A 10638-nucleotide genomic window follows, 5' to 3' on the forward strand; every position below is an offset into this window, starting at 1 on the left:
GCCTCCCTGTGGTATAATCCAACAAGCTTCTCTGTCCTTTGTATTTCTGATAAATTGATGGTCTAAGCTAGAGCTTGATGAAATTCAGATTAGCGTTTTCTGGCAAGACTAATTCATAGGAGGTGTTGTGTGATTTCATTAGGAGGTAAATCATGTCTGGCTGTCTCTCGTTGTGTGACGTAAGTGGCCATTGCTGTTCAATGCTTACATCCCTTAATTCATGAGGAGTGGCAAGATGAAGTCATCCAATTTGGGCATTTTCTCTTCTACTATTAGCTGGAATACTTCCATGAAGAGAAACTTCTGCTCATCCTTATTTGGTTCCTCTGAGGTACAAATCATAAAGGAAGGGCAGGATAAATGCTTCATTCTTGCCCTTTATTTACTGGTCTTCAGAATAATGAGTTGGATCTTCAGCACCCACAAAGGATGACAACTTAATTTTTTTTAATTATTATTTTTAGTATCACTATGAACTCATGGATTTAAATATTTGATGTGTTTTAGTCTGTTACAGTTATTTTTTTTTTTTTTTTTTTAGATTTTTATTTATTTATTTATTTATTTGACAGAGAGATACATAGCAAGAGAGGGAACACAAGCAGGGGGAGTGGGAGAGGGAGAAGCAGGCTCCCCACTGAGCAGGGAGCCCGATGGGGGGCTTGATCCCAGGACCCTGGGATCACAACCTGAGCCGAAGGCAGATGCTCAATGACTGAGCCACTCAGGCGCCCCACAGTTATTATTCTTATTGATGTTCAAATCATCCCATCTTTGGTCTGTGGAAATCTCTTCAACTTGGCTCTGGGGTCCTTTGGACATCCGGTGAGTCTCGACAGCTTCTTTGCCAGATGATGTTTCAAGATGTTCCAAACTCCTCTTGTGTTCTGCTCCTTGCCTTCTGACCAGGAATCAGCCATTCTCTACAGAGCCCTGGTTCCTTTTTAGGGAAATGGTATTTAGAGATCACAAGCTGGGTTCTAGGGGTGTCCTAGCCCTCCACCCTCCCTGCCTTCTTCTAAAATTTTTTTCTTTTTTTACTTTTTATTTTGAAATAATTTTAAGCTTACAGAAAAGTTGCAAAAATAGCACAGAGTTTCCGTATATCCTCTTACCCAGCTTCCTCTCAGGTTAACTTCTTACGTAACCATAGTAAAATTATCAAACCCCCAAAAATAACATTGGCACTATACTACTAACTAAACTACAGACTTTATTCAGATTTCATTAATGTCCATTTTTCCATTAATGCCTTTTTTTTTTTCTGTTCTAAAACCCAGTCCACATCAAACCTGTCATGTCTCCTTACTCTCCTCTAATCTGTGACAGTTCCTCCATCTTCCCTCACCTTTCATGACCTTGACGCTTGAAGAGTACTGGTCAGGTGTTTTGTAGAATGTCCTGCACTTTGGGTTTGTCTTGTGTTTTCTCATGACTAGATTGAGGTTATACCTTGTAGGGAAGAATAACACAGGCGCGACCCTCTTTTCAGGGCTCCAGGGGATATATGGTGTTGATACGTCTTATTCCTGGGATGTTAATCACTTGGTTAAGATGGAGTCCACCAGCTCTCTCCATTGTCCAGTTAGTATTTTCCCTTTGTAGTTAACAAATATCTTGGGGCAGGGGTGCCTGGGTAACTCAGTTGGTTGAGGGTCCGACTCTTGATTTCAGCTCAGGTCATGATCTCAGGGTTGTGGGATCAAGGGCTCCACACTCAGCAGGGAGTCTCCTTCTCTCTCCTTCTACCTCTGCCCCTCCCCACTCGCACACTCTCTCTCTCAAATAAATCAATACATCTTAAAAAAAAAAAAATCTCAGGGCGCCTAGGTGGCTCAGTCGGTTAAGTGTCTGCCTTCAGCTCGGGTCCTGATCTCGGGGTGCTGGGATCAAGCCCCACATCAGGATCCCTGCTGAGCATGGAGTCTGCTTCTCCCTCTGCTCCTCGCCCTTCTTGTGTATTCCCTCTCTCTCAAATAAATAAAATCTTTTAAAAATAAATAAATAAAAATAAAAATAATATATCTTGGGGGAAATATTTCAGACCATGCGAATATTCTGTTTTTCCTCAAAATTTGCCCACTAATTTTCACATCCATCAGTGGATCTTGCCTGCAAAGATTATTATTGTGGTGTTCCAATGGTGAGTTTCTGTTTCCCTTTTTCCTTTCTGCATTTATTAACTGGACTCCTACTGCAAGGAAGAGCTGTCCCTTCCTCTCCCCTCTCTCCCATTTATTTATTTATTCAATTATTCCTTTATAGCAGTATGCATTTGAGGATATTTTACTCTGTGGGTTGTAAGCCAGTACTGCTGTTAAGATAATAGGCTTTGAATAAATGTTTCAGGGTGAAAGGAAAGCAAGCAGGGGAAAGAGGAGAAGAAATTGGAAGTAGAACTTGTTTCATTTAACAAATCTTGATCAGAACACACTATACAGATCAGGCAAAGTGTTCCAGGCCATCCATGAGCTGGTGGCAGTGACTTTTCTACAATGGAAACCTGATTCTGTTGGGGAACACCCCACTGCCTGAGGCTTTGGGGGGCTGGTTCAGTGTCTGATTGGCATCTCTCTGTCCTGAGGACTCAGCCTGGCCAGGACAGGCACACTGAATGCTGGTTTCTTTAAGTCAGATCCCGCCCCTCTTAAGCCTACAGCCCTGCGAAGTTTCCCCATTTCATTCAGTAAAAGGCAAAGGCCTTGCAGTGGTTTCAGGGTCTCCGTACTCTGAGCCAGCCCTCCACCCTCCCTGCCTTCTTCTCTCTGCCCTTGGTTCACTTGACTCCAATCACATCGGCTACATTCAGTTGGGGCAGGGTCTTTGCACTGGCCTGGACTGCTCCCCCCCTAGGATGGCCAGTGCTCCCCAGTCCTTCTCCTTCAGGTCTTGAAGGTCACCCTTTGCAGAAGAACATCCATGACCACCCTACCCCAAACTGCTGTGTCTCCTCACACTGCTCCTTCCTTCCCCTCATACCACTATACATTTTTTTCCTATTTCTTTTTTCATCTTCTGTCTCTTTCCACTGGAATCTACACTCTGGGAAATGCAGAGGTACTAGAGTGTGACAGTGGGAGGGGGACAATGATGGCCCAATGTGAAGACCCAAACGGGTGGCCGGGGGGGGGGTGCTCCCCAGAACAGGTAGCCTCCAGATCCAGAGCTAAAGGTCATTTAGGTGTTAGTGGATGAATGGAGGCATGTCAGGGAGAGAGAACGTCTTTTAGGAAGCAGGGGAGCCAGAGCAGGTCACTCAAGGGGGATTGTGAATGGCCAGGACATGGAGTCACCTCAGCACTCCAGCCAGGGTCCATCCAGGGACTCGTGTGTGCCCGGCCACTCAGCCAAGAGACACTCAGAGGGAATGGGAGAGTGGCAAACCAAACCACACAGCCCCTGGAGACACCAGGGAGATAGTGAACAGGGTAAGTGAGTGAATATTTAATTCCACTGAGAGTAAGTGCTGGGCAGGAACAGAGAATGGTACCAGAAAGGTCACCTCTAAGGGGGGCGGAGCAAGAGGGGGGCGTGGCCCAAGGACTAGCTCTCGGGCGGAAGAATACTCCTGTACCAGCCCTTGGTGGGAAAAGCTAGGCATCAAAAACAAGACTTCAGAGACATGGAGGAGGGATGTGGAGCCAGTTTTTGCTGGAGGGCATGGAATTTGGTCTCTATCCCCAGGACAGAGAGCCACTGAGGGGTTTGAAACCTAGAAATGACACCACACGTGACTTGCATTCTAGGGGAGAGTCCATCTGCTCTTTTCTGAAGAAGCAGGGACTCCACTCAACAATGTCTCGTTTTTCAGCTTCTTTTATCTCTTCTTTTTTAATTTTAATTCTTTTCTTTTTGTTTTTTAAGGTTTTTGTTTATTTATTTGACAGAGAGAGAGCACAAGCAGGGGGAGTGGCAGGCAGAGGGAGAGGGAGAAGCAGGCTCCCTGCTAAGCGGAGAGCTGGATGTGGGGCTCCATCCCAGGACCCTGAAATCATGACCTGAGCTGAAGGCAGACGCTTAACTGACTGAGCCACTCAGGCGCCCCTTTTCTTTTCTTTTCTTTTTAAATCGTATTTATTTATTTGACAGAGAGAAAGACAGCGAGAGCAGGAACACAAGCAGGGGGAGTGGGAGAGGGAGAAGCAGGCTTCCCGCCCGATACGAGGCTCGATCCCAGGACCCGGGACCATGACCTGAGCCGAAGGCAGACGTTTAAGGACTGAGCCACCCAGGCACCCTTTTCTTTTCTTTTTTAATATTTTTTTTATTTATTTGAGAGAGAGAAAACGAGTAGGGGGAGGGGCAGAGGAAGAAGGACCAGCAGACTCCCTGCCGAGGGCAGAGCCCCTCCTGGGGTTCAAAGCAGGGTGGATCCCAGGACCCTGAGATCATGACCTGAGCTGAAGTCAGTCACATAACCAACTGAGCCACCCAGGTACCTTTCAACTTTTTCTTAATAACTGTTTCCCCTAAATCCTAAGGACTGAATAACCATGGCATGGGTAGGAGGCCCCCAAGTTTGCAGCTCCCCTTTACTTGCTGACTCCCACGTTTGTCCTTCGGGTCCGTTTTTCTTCTTTGCATTTATCATAATTTATACTTATACATTTGTGTGAGTGTTTACTTGTTTATAATGTCTGGGCCACCGACCACTGTTAAAATTGTGGAGTATATACTTCCATTTGTTTCCAAAATAATTTTACATGAGAACAGTAATAATGCCTAATAGTTACTGAGCTGTTACTATGTGAGGGGCCTGATTCTGAAAACTTTAAGGAGCGTAAACTCATGTAAAGCTTATGGCTACCTTGTGAGGTTGCACTAGTTTTTAATCTTCATTTTACAGATGAAAAAAACATGAGACCCTTAATATGTGGGATCATACTCCACAGGCTATTCCCAAAACTTCTCTTATTCAATTATGTTTTAGAGGTCGCTTCTGGTTGGTATATATAGAGAGTTTGCCCATTTTCCCTTGGATGTACTCTTCCTCTGAAGGACCAGATTTTTATTTTTCTCTTTACCTCCTATTATATTATCCCGTGTTTTTAGTGACTTTCCATTGTAAAGCTCTATTCCGCTGTATATTAATCTTCCAATTGACATTGAAAAAAATATAAAGTCCAACTTTATAAGTTAATGGGGAGGAGCTGGGGAACATTTACAGTAACCCCAGTTACTCTAGGATGGATTAGGGAGAAGCAGCAAGGGAGGGAAGCCTGGGGTGGCCTTTCTCCAGCCTGAGAAAACTTTCTGTGTTGCAAATCTGGCCTTTCTCTAAGGTTTAAAATTGTTCAAAGGCTTAAAGACTACTTCACCCAGTCCTCCTTTTCCCACAGAAGACTAGGGATGGAGTGTGCGATCCGGTCACAGGGATCTCCCCGTCAGCCTGGAGTGCTGTGGCGGCCAGGTTAGAACTTAGGGGACTTTTTTGCCTTTCTCTGCTGCCCTCAGTGGGCCCTGCATTCATGCCAACAGGCTCAGGTATAAGGTGCCCTCCAGGCTCCAGCCCTGCCCAGCCCTCAAGCCTCTTCTCTCCCTCCCCCACCTGATTGCTCCCACAGCTCACCTTCCTCCTTCTGGGCCCTGGAGCTCCCGCATCTTTACACTCAGCAGTACTGGATTGACAATGGCTCGGTTCCTCTGCATTTCCTGCTGGACCACCAGCTCCAGGAGGCAGGGGCAGGTTCCCCTTTGCTCCTAGAGTCCCCAGCTCCTAGCACAGCCTCCAGCTAAGAGCATGAGATTGAAGAAATACTTGCTGAGCAAATGGATGCTTGTAGTGAGAAAATGGTGGAGAGTTATTACAGTGGTCAAGGTGAAAATTAAGGTAGGTCTGTGCTGGGTCAGCGGTGGGCAGTGGAGGTGGGCGTGGGTGGGGAAGAGAGATGAACCCAGATGGGAGAGAGGATTTGAAAAGATAGAATTGAGGGGTTTTTTTTTTGTTGTTTTTTTGGGGTTTTTTGAGGGTTGTTTTTAATGAGGAAAAAATACACAATGGCCAATCCACACTCTATTTGTCCCAGAGGAGTAACTCATCAGTGGGGCAGATTATTTAGAGCCACTGAAGGTTTCTGAGTAGAAGAGCAGTTGCTCCGTGATGCACATTGTTCTGCACGTTTTGCATTTTGGAAGTTGCTTCAGTCTGAAGGTAATAGAGGCTTGAACCTGGTCTGGAGGGAAGACTGGTGGGCTCACCCCTCAGCCCACCTTGGCTGGTCCCACACACCTGCCCCAGAATCCCAACAGGTGCGGCCACTTTGGAGGTGCCCGAATCTCTCAGGCTCATGCGTGTGCACATATGACTGATGCTCTGCCTGCAAAATCGCAGTTGCAGCGACCTGGCTGTTGCCATGGTAACAGGGTCGCTTAGGCAGGTTCCCTCAGACTTGGCTTCTGAACCACACTAGGAGGGAAGGAAGGCCAGTTTGCCACCAGGTGGCCCCTGGCCCCTGCAAGCCATTGAGTGAAGGAAAGGCCCACGTGTTCATCCTCACTTCGAGTCCTAGTGGAGGAAGATGACCTGTGTTCAAATCCTGGCTCTGACACTTTCTGTCCTTAAGTTACCGAACTTCTCTGTGCTGCGTTTCCCTCAAGAGTAAAATGGGGGCGCCTGGGTGGCTCAGTTGGTTAAGCGACTGCCTTCGGCTCAGGTCATGATCCTGGAGTCCCAGGATCGAGTCCCGCATCGGGCTCCCTGCTCGGCGGGGAGTCTGCTTCTCCCTCTGACCCTCCCCCCTCTCATGCTCTCTCTCTATCTCATTCTCTCTCAAATGAATAAATAAAATCTTAAAAAAAAAAAAAAAGAGTAAAATGGGAGTGTGAGGGTTAAATGAGATTCTACATGAAAAGCCTTTAGCACAAACCTGGTATGTGGTAATGCTTAGCTAATATGAAATCCCTCAGCGCCCCCCACCCCCACCCCAAGTGCTCTGCAGAAGTTTGACAGGAACCCCCAGGCATCTTTACACAGCAAAGCCACAGTGAGGTGCAGGATGGTCTTCTAGGACAGTCAAAAGAGCAGGCCTGAGATGAGGAAGGGGAAGGTGGGCCTGCCTGTGTGGCTTTAGCAGCTCCCTGTGGCAAGGCCAAGAGCTTCCTGGACCGGCGTGCTGCCGGCCCAGCTTCCCCCCACACCTGCCGTTGGTCTTCCCCACTGATGCTCGGCGGGCGCGCAACTACATGGTGAGTATTCGCTGAAGGCATATCTTGGACACTCACTGGAGCCCCTTCATTCTTCTATTCTTTCATTCATTCGACTCAACATATGCTGTGCTGGACACTAGGGAGCCCATGTGTAATGAGACATGTCCTCAAGGAGCTCACAGCCCTTGCAGAGGAACCAAGAGAGCAAATAGGTGACTGATCTGGCAGCACCTGGGCCATGTGGCCCGGCCTGGGGAGGCAGGTGTGGACAGGGGGCACCCCGGGTAGAACGCCCAGCTGTGACAAGGCAGGGAAGTGAGGACTTCGGTTTTGCTGCACCTTAAAGCCTGCAGTGGGATGGCTGGGCAATGGGCTAAAATGTGGCCCAGAGCTTTGCAGGTTTTAAGGATGGACTTTGCTTTTTCCGAAGATGCAGGGTAGGGACGGATTGAAAAGGGAGAACTGGCAGTTGGGGGTGGCAGAGGAGGGGAGGGGAATGGTGCTGTGTGGTGAGCTGGGACAAATGGTGAGACCTGGATCTGAGGGACATTTAGGGGTAGCATCAGTGGGACCTGGCCCCTGGCTGAGGTGATGGCCCTGCAAGCTCCCAGAATGACAGGCCCCTGTGCTGACTCTGGTCCCTACACTGAGAATACCAGGCCACTCAGCCGCCATGGGAGTTGTGCAAGACCGGCAAGGCGTGGTGGGAAGCTCATTGCCTCCAGAGTCCATCCAACACCAGAGTGCAGCCTGGGTTTGGCTGAACTCCCTGAATGAGCTGTCCGTGTCCCCTCCTACAGGACAGCATGAACCTGGCACAGCATGGACACTTAGTAAACAGTACCTGGGATTATGAATTTGTTATGACTGTGGGGAGCACAAAAGATAGCCTCCGTTCCCTCAGCACGCACCCACTAAACACCCTGGGGACAGACCTTGGACATGATCATGAGCCTAGTGCTGAAACTGAATGAAGGACAGAGACATCACCCAATAAACACCACAAGACTTGGGGAGAAAAGGTGTTTCCTTCAGAGCTCTTCACAATGCAAAATCTTTCAGCCTGTTGAGGGGCCAAGCTCTGGCTTCTTTCTCAGAGTCTACACGGAGGCTCACCATCATTTGGGAGGAACACCAACAGTGTTCAGGCCATGTGGCCTTTCTAAAAACAGGCCAGGGAGCCAATATTCCAAGTGCAAGGCATTACCTGGGGCTCCTGGGCCCTGACACACAGAAAGGCCGAGGGCAGGCTGGCTTCCGGCATCTTCCAGGGCCCACTTCCTGGCCCCAGGGAAAGAGGTGGCTGTTTTATTGGCTTCTCCAGGCCCAGCCTGCTGCCTTCATCATGCAGCCTCCGCCCAGCAGAGGCCTGGTGCCAGAAGCCTCAGGATATTTAATGGGAGGAAGGAAAGAAAACCCGAGCGACTGGGTCTGTCCCAAACGGAAGTGTTTCATGGCACGGTTGCCAGGTTTGTGCCCAGCATTTTCTTCAGGAGAAGGGAGGCAGAGGGTGTCTTGATGTGCATGGCGGGTGCCAAGCACAAATGCTATTTTATTTTTTAAAGATTTTTTTTTTCTTTTTTTCTTTGACAGAGAGAGACACAGCGAGAGAGGAAACACAAGCAGGGGGAGTGGGAGAGGGAGAAGCAGGCTCCCCGCGGAGCAGGACCTGAGCCTAAGGCGCTTAAGGACTGAGCCACCCAGATTTTATTTGTTTGAGAGAGCGAGAGAGCGCGCGAACAAGCACGAGCCAGGGGGAGGGGAAGAAGGGCAGGGAGAGGGAGAAGCAGGCTCCCCGCAGAGCAGGGAGCCCCATGCGGGACTCTGCGGGAGGATCCCAGGACTCTGATATCATGACCTGAGCCGAACGCAGTCCTGACTGAGCCACCCAGGCGCCCCACAAATGCTCCCATTACACAGACCAGGAATCCAAGGCACAGAGAAGCGACTCGCTGAGGTCGCACGGATCCTGTGCCTGCCCCTACAGCAGTGTCCTGCTTCCTCTGTCCCTGTGCCTTTTACCACTCCCCGCCCCCCGCCCGAATAACGAGTGGGGGGAGGAGAAAGGAGGGTTAGGCTCCTCAATTCTGTGGTTAAAAGGAGTGAATGTGTCCACCGTCCAGCCCGGGTCGCAGCACCGACCTTCTACTTGGCGGGGTTTCCTCGCTGCAGCCCCCCGGCCCCTGCCTGCGTCCCCCGCCCTCCCTCGCTGGGCCCCGCTCGCAGCTCTGAAATGCAGGCGGCTCGGACCGCGGGCTCCCCCCACCCACACGCACACACTCCCACCCCCTCTGCTGTGCCCTCAGGCCCCCGCGGTCACACCTGCCTCCCGAGCGGGACCGGCCCGAGTCGGGGCCCCGGCGCCATTGCCGGAGGCGGCGCGTACAGGGGACTCTCCCGCAGCCCGGTCGGGACGCGTTTGTTTTTCAGCGATCGAGTCTCGTCTCCGCACTCCGAGGGCGTCTGGCCGCGCAGGGGTCCGGCCGGAGGCGCTGGGAGGGCGCGCTTGAAAAGGGAACTCGAACGGGAAGACAAAACCCCAGCGGTTTCCTTTCCCCAGCCCCGGAGACACAAAGGGTCGGCGCGAGGTGGATGGGGGCGCAGGTCGCACGGCGGGGCGCGGGGGGCGGCGCTCCAGTCGGCGGCTCGCCCCCCCCACCCTCCCCGGCCGGGCCGCCGGCGCCCGGGGGCTTCCGCGGAGGAGCAGCGGCGGCGGGCGGCCACACCCGGGCACCTGGCCCCGCCGCGCTCGCGTCCCGGGGGCCGACGGTCCAGGTCGCGGGGGCGCTCGCCGGCGGACCCGGGGCGGCGTCGGTCACCGCCCCTCGGGCGCTTCTCGTCCGAACCTTTGTGAGAGGGGAAACTCGAGACCCCCGCGGCCCAGCCGCCCAGCCCCCCCAGCCCCAGCCCTCTGCCGGGATGGGGACCCCCAGCCTTCGCGGCTCCCCTCGCCGTCGGGGGGTGGGGGGGGCCTCAGCCCTGCGCCGACCCGGGGCGGCGGTCACGTGCCCGCGGGGGGGGAGGGAGGCGCCCGGGGTCCACGCGCGGCACGTGCAGGGCCTCGCCGGGGGCGGAGCTCCGGCCGGGCCGCTGCGTCCTCCGCCCGCCCGCACCAGGGTGCTCCGGGCGCCGGGCGGGTGTGGGAGGTGCGGCCGCGAGGCGACTCGGCGGACCCGCCGGCCCTGCCCGGGTGGCGCTCAGCAGCGGCCAGCAGCCAGCCCTCTCTGAACTCCGTGTTGCGGATCTCGGGAACTAGGTCTGACCTCAGGAGCCCCATACAAGAGTTCCTGTCCATAAAGGCAGTACACAGGAGGTGGTAACCTTGGGTTTTCTACTTGATTTTTTTTATGGGGAACTTTCAACACAGACGAAAGTCATGACTGTACAATGAGCCCCCAGGTGCTCATCACCCAGATACAAGTATCAGCTCGTGACAGGCTGGCTCTGTCTGTCCCTCGCTCCGTACCCACTGCCCACAGCCCCGCCCCGTCA

General features: G+C 52.0%; 1 long non-coding RNA gene across 1 annotated transcript; it reads right to left on the reverse strand.

Annotated features, from left to right (window-relative positions):
• Positions 1-560: 560 nt before the first annotated feature.
• On the reverse strand, positions 561-9855 carry LOC118523170 (uncharacterized). The gene is made up of 3 exons (XR_004910970.2): positions 9469-9855; positions 5570-5732; positions 561-940 (listed from the first exon to the last, which is right to left on the reverse strand). It is a non-coding gene; the product is annotated as an uncharacterized LOC118523170 (long non-coding RNA).
• Positions 9856-10638: the final 783 nt, after the last annotated feature.

Source organism: Halichoerus grypus, chromosome 6, assembly GCF_964656455.1.
Source record: "Halichoerus grypus chromosome 6, mHalGry1.hap1.1, whole genome shotgun sequence".
NCBI classification, from domain to species: Eukaryota; Metazoa; Chordata; class Mammalia; order Carnivora; family Phocidae; genus Halichoerus; species Halichoerus grypus.